This window comes from Acinonyx jubatus, chromosome C1 (assembly GCF_027475565.1).
Source record: "Acinonyx jubatus isolate Ajub_Pintada_27869175 chromosome C1, VMU_Ajub_asm_v1.0, whole genome shotgun sequence".
NCBI classification, from domain to species: domain Eukaryota; kingdom Metazoa; phylum Chordata; class Mammalia; order Carnivora; family Felidae; genus Acinonyx; species Acinonyx jubatus.
In genome coordinates, this window is record NC_069381.1 from 225,122 (window position 1) to 235,430 (window position 10,309).

General features: G+C 54.9%; 1 protein-coding gene across 11 annotated transcripts in view; it reads right to left on the reverse strand.

Moving 5' to 3' along the window:
• CC1H1orf159 (chromosome C1 C1orf159 homolog) overlaps window positions 1–5,158 on the reverse strand; it is a 33,933-nt gene extending 28,775 nt beyond the window's left edge. For 5 of the 11 annotated variants that reach the window (XR_008291199.1, XM_053205145.1, XM_053205153.1 and 2 more), the window contains exon 1: window positions 5,005–5,156. The gene's annotated coding sequence lies outside the window, so the exon portion shown is untranslated. Of the gene's footprint in view, window positions 1–5,004 lie in introns of all 11 variants that reach the window. The other 6 variants (XM_053205139.1, XM_027060796.2, XM_053205166.1 and 3 more) reach the window with 4 other exon arrangements.
• Window positions 5,159–10,309: the final 5,151 nt, after the last annotated feature.

Genomic DNA, 10,309 nt, shown 5'->3' on the forward strand with positions numbered 1-10,309 from the left:
TAAATAAAAACAGGGGCACCTGGGTGGTTCAGTTGGTTAAGCGTCAGACTTGGACTCAGGTCGTGATCTCACGGTTCATGGGTTCAAGCCCCACATCAGGCTCTGTGCTGACAGCTCACAGCCTGGAGCCTGCTTCAGATTCTGTGTCTCCCTCTCTCTCTGCCCCCTCCCCTGCTCATGTCTGTCTGTCTGTCTGTCTCTCTCAAAATAATAAATAAGCATTAAACAAAAAAACTGGACCTGTACTCACATAGTATGAAAACTAAGAAATGGATCATGAAGCTAAATGTAAAATCTGAAGGCAGAAAAAGCCTCTAGAAGAAAATATAGGAGAATATCTTGGTGACCTGGTTAGTCAAAGACTTTTAGAAAGGACGCAGAAAGCATGAACCAAGAAAGAAAACTGATTCATAAATTAAACTTTATCAACATTAAAAACTTCTGCTCATCAAAATACACCATCACAGTGCACACAAGACTAGGACTTGTCAAAAGCCGTAGGATCATGTATCACAGAGAGTAAAGTTTAATGTACACAAATCAAACAATGTTGGGGATCTCAAGACAGAACACAGACTGTGACCAATGGTTCTAACTGGGTCACAAATATATGACAATACACCGAAGGGGATGCAAAACAAGGAGCTGACCTCAGCACCCCTGGAAAACGGTGTTTGACTAAGAAGCTAAAGATCCAAAGAACCACACTTAAGCTGCACTCAACTTGGTAAATTTGTTTCTCGTCGGGGTGGAATGTGGGTGAGCAGTTCTGAAACTGCCTCTGTGTGCACCTTGGGGCTAGAGATAAGAAACCGATGGCGGCTGTAGGAGCCAGGTTCTCACAGGAAGGTTACACACACACACAGATCACAGACGCACACACACAGATCACAGACACACACACACACACAGACCACAGACGCACACACACACACAGATCACAGACACACACAGATCACAGATCACAGACACACACAGATCAGACACACACACAGATCACACACACACAGATCAGACACACACATACACATAGACAAACAGTCGCACACGTTATCTAACTTCATCCGCCAACAAGACCTCAGGCCGTGACAGCTGCAGCAAGGCGCACACCAGTGCCCAGATCTTGGCTTCTAGACACTGCCCTCCAATAAAAGACACCAGGGCTCCTTGGAGACGTGGCTGCCGCTACGGCTGAGGCGGGCACACGACGAGATGAACCTGGAGCCCCCGGCAGGGCCACAAAGTAAGGCGGTGCCCCCGAAACAAGCAAATGAAAGAGCCCCCAACGGCCAGGGCAAAACAACCCAGTGCGGGACTGGACCCCAAGTACACGACACACATCCAGGAGTCCCTGCTGGTGGAGGGGACCGCTGATAAACGTGAGCACGTGGGGGAGACAGAACCCTCCAGAATTCCAAATACTACAGCGGTTCTTCCCCGCCGCCCCCCGCCCCCACCCCCCCCCCACCCCGGTCCCGGGAGGGAGGCACAGCTTCGTCCCCAGCCCCGCAGGGAGACCGCCTCACTGAGTGGCTGCTGCCCAGGAAGACAGGAGGGACACCCGGCAGGCACCACCCGAACTAGGTGACCGGCCAACAGGACCCCCTGATAGGATGTGACAAGAGGGCCACCTCACCTCTGGGGTGTCCTTTCCCCAAGCCACAACCCCCCTCTGACCATGAGAAAACACAAGAGACAAACCCGAAACGAGGGACATTCAACACAACGCCTGTGCGGTCCTCCTCAAAACTGTCAAGGTCATGACAAAGCAAGAGAAGCTGAGACACACATCCCAGAGGGGACAAAGGAGCTGCGACAACTCAGCGCAGTGTGGGACCCGGACAGGGATGCTGTGGACCTGAGTGACACCTGCCGTCTGGAATGTGAGCACTGCTATTCTCGGTTCTGAAAAATGCACCATAGTCACCTAAATGTCTGTAGTAGGGGAAACTGGCTATCTTTAACACTTTTCTGTAAATCTAAAACTCCTCCAAAATGTTTAAAGTTAATTTTTAAAATGTAACATTAATAAATGAATAAGCAAGTCAAAGAATGAGAGATATTTGCAATATATATCTGGCAAACCATGTATCCAGAAGATAGAAAGGACTTTCACAACTTGGTAATTTTTTAAAAAGGGCAAAAGACTGGATCAGACATTTCAGAAAAGAGGTGTGAGCAGTAATGAGCAGGTGGGAAGGTGCTCAGCATCACTAAGCTCAAGGAAATGCAAATTAAAGCCACCCCGAAACACTGCTCTGCTCAGTAGACCCAACCCAGCAGCGTCACTCCCAGGGATTTTCCCAAGAGAAAGGAAAGCACACCCACAGATGTGCACAATGTCCATAACCTCTTTAGTCACCTAAGCCAAGTGCCACCACAAGACTGATAGGTGCACTGTGGCACATCCCAGGAGTGCTGACACAGCGACATGGAGGGACTGGAGCCAAGACTCCAAGATGCCGGAAGATTCCAGAGATTCCGTGTCTGGCTCAGCCTCCTTCCCGTCCTGCAGATGGTAACTTCTTTCGGTGTCACACAGCCTTCCCTGTGCCTGTGACCAGATTTCTCTCTTCTCTCCTAAGGGCACTAATCCCACCATGGGGTCCATTCTCGTGCCCTCATCTAACCCTGACCACCTCCCAAGGGCCCCACCAGCGTCCAAATACCAAAACACTGCGAGTTAGGGCTTCAACATATGGATTTGGGGGACACACCATTCAGTCCACAACACGAGAGACCTTTCCAGGATGACAGAAATGTTTTCTATCATGATCGGTGTGCAGGTTACACAGCTGGGCGCATCTGTCAATAACTGCATGTGAATTACACCCCACTAACCGACTGAATAGATGTGATTCGTCCTGATCGTATCAGAGCGAAAAAGTTAAGTAACTGGATAAAAATATTTCTACGTGGCAATGAAAAATTTGGTGAGAATTAATTTATTTTAAAAAATTTTTTTAATGTTTATTTTTGAGAGAGCGAGCAAGCACGAGCGGGGGAAGGGCGGAGAGAGGGAGACACAGAACCCAAAGCAGGCTCCAGGCTCCGAGCTGTCAGCACAGAGCCCAACACGGGGCTCGAACTCGGAACCAGGAGATCGTGACCTGAGCAGAAGTCGGATGCTCAACGGACTGAGCCACCCACGCACCCCAAAACTTGGTGAGAATTTAAATTGTACTGTATGTTCTCTCACAGCTCATTTTTCCTTAGAAGAACTGGTTTCAGTGAAGAAATAAAGCCTCCAGGCCGCTGTGACCCTAAGCAAGTAATGTATCAGGGCTGACTGGGTGGGGTTATCTGCGGTCCCTCCATAAGGAGTTAGGGCTGGGAGGACGACCCTGCAAAAGGCTCTTCAGCCAGAGTGAGCACACAAGTGCTCACTGCAGCTCGGTTCCCCGAGCCTCCAGGCAGCTGTGGCAGGACAGGAGAGTGGGGACAGGGGGTCACCAGCTTCGGGCTCTGAGGCACTGATGAAGCACAACACAGGCCCGTTGCCCACCCCTCCCCGCCAATCAGAGTAGGTACTGCCGATGGTCTCAGCAAGCAAAGGAAGCCAACGTGGAACTCGTCTCTCGGGAAGATAAGAACCGTTGAGAACTTAGGAACATGCTTCCCGATCTAAAAGTCCCATCTCGCGCTGTGATGGAAAATAAATGCCGTCCACGGTTTGACCGGATAGAAAGGAAACATTCCGGTCTGTTGACACGTGTGGCCGATGCCACGAATGTCACGTGGCACCCACTGCCCACCATTCTGCGGCCTCTGCACACCTGACAGGGGTGTGGACCCCTGCAGCCTCCGCCTGGGGCCTGCATGCGGGGAAAACCACTCAAAGGCATCCCTCGCCTTGGAGGTGCGGAACGCTCAGCGCTGTGGTGACTCCTTCATGCTTCTAATGAGTCACGTGATAAGTCACAGCTTGTCTTGGAGGACAGAAGTAAGCGAGGGGCTGGGAGGTGCCTTTGGGGTCCTGCGGTGCCCCTGTGGACCAGCCCACTCAGGTGATCACCCACCAATGCATCTGTTTGCTCTGCTCCGGGGAGGACTGTACCAGGGCGGGGGCATGTGTTACGAAAAGAAACTTTTTGGATAATTCAGATTCTATCTTCTTCTAGGAACTTCTGAAAACAATGTGGCCATTAAGATTCTGCCTGAACACAGACTACTTATCCAGTGGCTCCTGGCTGGGAGCGGGAGTGGGAGTAATCCAGGCGGGCTCCCTGACCACCCGGTACGGGAACCCGTCCAAGCCTTCCTCAGGTTAAAAACCACGAGAAAGATGAAGACCTAGGTCAGCATCCTCCTTATAATGTAGCAATACTAAGAAAAACACAAAACGAAAAACGGGGCCAAGGTTGACACCTTCGAATCAAACGAAACCGTTAAGAATTGTCAGAAAACAGGTTTTTGGGCGAAGCTGCATTTGCTAAAATGCTACTCCTTCAAACCCTTGAAAGGCCGTATCCGAATGTACCCTAGTGACCTGCTCTTAAGTTACACCGGAACTAACACATCAGTCAAATTGTTACGGTGGCAACACACTCCTCGAAAACCTGCATAACGACTCAACCTTGACAATTTCGTGGCGATAAACGGACTAATAGATCCCGCAACCTCCAGGGAGAGTGCCGGTGTGAACACGGCTTCCAAGGACAGCCGGCGGCCTCACACTCCCCCCACCCACCCCGGCCTGCGTTCGGTCCTGAGGGCGAGACCTCCTGGGGCTCCGCGGCTTCGGGGGCGGGGGAGGGGGCCTGAGTCCAGCTCCCGACGGCCTCTCTCAGATGACGACTCCTGCGGGAGGTTCGGGAGCCCGAGGGGAGCCGGGTCCCCGCGGACCTTTGTCCGGGTTCCGCGCCCCACACCGCGTCGGAGACCATCCGGCCCGGGCGTCCGCGCCCCAAGGCCGCCCCCGGCGCCCCTGCCTCCGCCCCCGGTCCGCCCCCGGTCCGCCCCCGGCCCTGCAGACCGCGCGCCCGCCCCCGGCCCATCACTCACCCCGGCGCCCTTCGCGTTCCTCTTTCGTACCCCCCGCCCTCCAGGCGGTCGCGCCTCTCCCCCTGGGACTTGTAGTCTCTCCGCCTTCGTAGTCTCCGCTCAGCCTTGTAGACTCCTCTGTAGTCTCTCCTCAGCCTCAAACTACAACTACCGGCGGTCCTCGCGAGAGCTCCCTCTCTCGAGATGGGTTCCGGCACAGGGTTCTCGCGAGGCTGTGGGAGGCGCGCGTGGAGCAACCTAGGAAGTGTAGTCCAGGGCGCCTAGGTCCTAATAGCTGAGCCATGGACAGAGTGGAAAGTAGGGGAAGAACTACACTCCCCAGGAGTCCTCGCACGCCGGCCATCTTTGGCGTTGCCAGGAGACCGGGAAGCCCCGGGATGCAGGCCAGCAGGTGGCGGCGCGCGAAAAGCAATGTGTTCCGCGGACCCACGTCAGCGGGGACGGGTGCTGGGAGTCAGCGTCCGCGCGTTACCCTAGAGGAAGTCCTGGATAACTGGGGCTTCGGCCCACGTCCGCTTTAGCGGAGGCTGCCTGGAAATGAAGACCGCCAAGTCCGTCCCCAAGGCGACAACGTTTATCAAATACTGTCGGTTTTAGGCGGGGGATAGAGAGCTCCAACGTGTGGCTGATTCTAGGGCTACCTTTCGGTTTTACGAGAGGAAATGAGAACAGGTGTGACCTTACACACATGACAAGGTTACGTGACAGGAACATCCGCAGAGGACAATGCCATTTTATGATTTGTCTGGAGAGTAAGCCGACTAGCCCACTGAAAAGCAAAAACTCCTTTGGGAAGCGAAGACGTGTCTCCTAATAAGCCCGCTGTAAAATCTACACTTCCTACCTCAGGTCTGGGGTGCCCCTTCAAGACCTTTCAGACCCCTGTGTCCTGGCTGTCTGGACGAGAGGCCAGCACTTGGCCCCAGTGAAGAGCTGGGGAGAGACTAGGCCTTTGAAATGTTTGCTCTTTGTGGAATTCTTGATGTGAAGCCCTAGAAAGGAATCTTTGTTCTTGGCTTACCTTGCAGACCAGTTTTGCTGCTTTAAAGACCTTGGTCAGCTTTCATGGGTGATGCAGAGCCTTTCTCACAGGGTGGGGTCGGGATTAAATAGGATATCCTAGTGTTTGGTCCACACCAAGGCTGGCCTTTCAAACCCCGCCCCCCCCCCCCCCCATCCTCCCGCGGGCATGCAGAGCTGGCCCCTGGAGAAAGGGTATGCCAAGGAGCTTCCAGGAGAAAACGGAGTAAGACTGACTGCTCCCCTTTGTATGTCCAGCATGGTTATACCTTCCTGATGGCCCTCCAGAGCACAGCAGACAGGAAAGGACAAAGGGGGGGGGTCATCATGAATAAAGAGTGGCTGCTTTCCCATGGGGCTGAGACCGGTTTTCCTCAAGGGCCTGTAAGTGAACCGGGAGAGCTACGACCTCAGCCTGAACCAGGAAGGGCACCCATTGCCCAGCACAGGCACAAGGAGGCACCCAGGCCTCACCTGCACTTGCACCTCACTGCGGATAGGGATAGATGGAAAAGAGACAGGTGCCAGCCGGTGGGGCCAGTCAGACTGGTTACTCTTCCCACTAGACTACCCTGCAGCCATAAGGACTCATGGATGGGGAGGGGGCTGTGACTGCTCCCCACAATGAGTTCCAAAGTCCATGGGATCTATGTGTCTAGTGTGCTGGGTTCGCTTTGTGCCAACAGGATGACCCCGTGGCTGGTGGAATTTCCACAAGTGTGGTCTCAGGCTCTGCTTCTGAGCTGCCCCCGGACAAAAAGAACAGTTGTGTGCATCCTGCACACTCACAGCTTTTCAATAGATAGAGTCTCTCGTGTGCTAATAAAAGGGTTTGGAGCCTGTCAGCCTTCCTAGGGGTGTCTGAGTGAGAGGTGAGTGTGGGTCAGGGTTAGGAGTTGCAAGTGTACTGGGGCGTGGGTGCCACAGGACTCTGGCACCCGGGGCTCCCCAGCTCTGGGACATCCATGCGACCTCCTTCCCAGCTGGCCTCTGTGCCTGCGTCCTGGGTGTTCTCTTCCCTTCAGAATGCACCTTAGGACATCCTTCCCAAGTCTGAATGTCCAGACTTTTCAGCGAAATAGAGTGCTAGCCTTGCAGCATAAGGATATTTCCAAGCAGGAGTATTGAGAACAGGAGGGAGAGTCCTTTTGTGTCTCTTTCTTGGAAGACGGCATTCTCCGAGCCTCTTTAGTTGGAGGTGGGAGTGCTGCCCAGGGTGCCCCTCGGGGGCCTCTGTGGCAGTTGACGTGTTACAGGCACGGCTGTCAGGTGTGCAGGCCAGTGTTCCAGGGACAGACTTGCCGTGAGAGCGCCAGGGGCCGACGGAGCTGGCCAGAGAGGCTGCTGTGGGAAGGTGAACGCAGGCTGTTCCTGCTAGGCCCAGTGGTGGGCTTCGGCCTTTCTAAACATTCTGGTCCTGATTGGTTCCAAGCTGGAGGGCAAGGTCAGGCCCACGGCCCCAGGAAGCTGGTGGAGGTGTAGGGGGAGGGGTCCCATGCAGGAGCTATGCCCAGGGTCCACCTAAGGGTTAGGGCTCTGAGGGCAGGAACTGACCACAGGGACCCTGGTGGGGGCTGGGCCATAAGCCAGGCTGACTCCCAGCCAGCCATCTGGTTCCTCACCCGAAGGATTCTCCATCACCCAGTCCCCCCCGCCCCCATCACTGCCGGTTCCCACAGGCTCTCCCTTTGCTCAATGGCAGGACAGAGCTCAGGGCTGACCGTTTCTCTGCCCCACGCCCCTCAACTCATCTAAATTCAGCCCCTGCCAGACCCCACCTCCCTCCCAGCTCAAGCCTCTTCCCCAGGCTTCCTGGGCATCCCTTGGGATGGTCAGGGAACCTGGCCCCTGGGAGGGACCAACTTACTTCTACATCTTGCCTCCTGCCCTCTGGCTGTGGTCCTGGATGACTGTCTCTGTTTCCCCACGTGTCCTTTTGTGGCCTTGCTGTACGAGTATCTCCTGTCCCCTACCTCATTCAGGCACTGAGGGCAGTATTCTCTCCAGCTCGTGTCCTGGCTGCCAAGCAACTGCAGGGCGGTGCGAACCACCCCCCCCCCGTGCCCCCCCCCTCCCCACCCAGGGCCCCTCCCTCAACCCAGTGCCCCTCCTCCCCACCCAGTGCCCCTCCTCCCCCCCAGTGCTCCCCCAACCCCTGCCCAGTGGCCCATCCTCAGCCCAGTGCCCCCCCTCCTGTGGAAGGCAGGCGGGAGTTGCCCGGCACCTCCTAGGGCAGGGGAAGGCCAGCAGGATCTGTGAAGCTGTTGTCAGTGAGGGCACCCAGCAAACACTGAGGAAAAGTCTGCATTAGGTGAAAATTCTAATGGGCGGCGGCCCCCTGTGGCCCAGAAAAGGCCGAGAGAGACATTCTTGGAACATTTTAAGTAACCCCATGAGCTAGACCGTGCCGAGAATATGAAAGAATGTAAGATTTTATTAGGCTAGGGGGATAATACAAGACATCTCCTTAGGAGCCCATAAAGTTAAAGAAAGTTCTCTAGACTAAAACAAGAAATATATTTACTATCTTAAGGGCCAAAAAGGCAAAATCTCATTCAGCAGTCATGTGGGGAATGCTCCCTGCAGGGGACAGGGAGCAACACAACGTGGGACGTGGGCTGGTGCCCATAAGAACCCCCCACGGTCAGGGGGTGGATCCCGCCAGCATCCTGCAGAGACCTCAGAGTGGGGGCACGGCCTTGGCCCGCTGGGCTGGCTGTGTCCCTGCATGAACACCTTTCCATCCTAGAGAGATTTCAAATTCAGCCTGAGAAAGCCTGGGACAGTCAGTAAGTCGTCATGCACAAATGTGTGTGGCATTGAAACAGAATCAGAACACGTTTTATGTGTGTAATGCCGGAGAGAACTCATCCCACGAGAGGGTCGGCTTTGCCACCGAATCCTGTTCACAAGACGAAACTTCTCAGACTTTGTGTTGTAAGGTGAAATCCTGCTGAACTTATCTCCAGTGTTGAAAAAGTTAAGAGACGCTTTGGAATAACCTGTGTATAAGTTTCATACAATTTAGATGGATCTCATGAGCATTTGCTGGGGGAAAAAATCCAATCCAGGAACGGCATGGATGGCGAGAAAGGGCAGCAGGGAGGGGTCTCTGTGGGGCGGAACACTCCGCATCTCGATGGCAGGGAGGTCACAGGAATCCCACGTGGGATAAAATGACAGAATAAACACACTCCCAGGTGGTGATGGTTGGCCAGCCTCCCTGGAGAGATCTGAAACTGTCCCCAAAGCAGAGGGCAGGCGAGACAAAAGAAAGAGGCAGGACGCTGGGTAGGTGGCCGCTTTAATAAACAAGGGAACTTAGGTAGAGGCTAGTCTTGGGCAGCCCCAGGACAAATGCATCCCCGCCCCCATGCACCAAATCTTAAAAGTGTATACAGAGGCCTTCAGTGACTCTGTCATGCGTGCAGGCGTTGTCCACACCTCACCACCTCCAAAGTGTGTCCCGGAGCGGCTGCTGGGAGTGGGGAGGCCACACTCGGGGATAGGGGGCAGGAGAGGAGCCTCAGTGGCCAGGTCAGCTCAAGGCTCACACGCTTGTCTTGTCAGCCGTGATGTGCCCCCATGTCTTTAGGAAGGTCCTACTGCTGGGGGGGCCGGAGTGCCGGGCGGTACCTGCAGCTGTCTGCTGCTTATCGGCCGGCCGTCTCTGGGTCGTCAGTTTCCGTTCTGTCACCTGAAACCCGTCACCTTGCTTATGCTCAGCTTTTTCCTATAATGTGGCTATTTGGACAAAGGGGGCCTGCGGCTTCTGAAAGACGGGAAGCCCTTGTTGAGCTGCCAACAGAGCCCCGGACTAGCCACACCCTCTTGGGCCAGGATTGTCCCAGAGGAGCCTGAGCAAAACAGCCAGCTTCCCAGGGGTTGCAGGAGCATCTGAGGCCTTTCTGATGTTGCTTCAGGAAGGAGGTTCCTGGGCCAGCCTGAGGGAAGAGGCAAGCCTGGGCTCATTGCTCCAGGCGGGAAGGGGGGGGTGGGGAGGGGGAGCAGGCCTGCTCCTCCCAGCTCCTGGGCTCCGTTGGGAGAGTGTCCCTGCAGTTCCAGGGAAGGTGCCCTGGCTTCCACACAGCTGTTCAGGGACGTGTGCGGAGGTGGGCAGGCTCAGGCCCCTCTGCCTGCCTGGTGCCCCCATCCACCTCCTACCTGCACAGTACCGGGAGCAGGCGAAAGTTGGTGGCTCTTCCCAAACAGCCGGGAGCTGGGCGAGGCTCAATTATCAGCTAATTAATTGCCTGCCATTAGAGAGGGCTTTAATTGCTGTGTT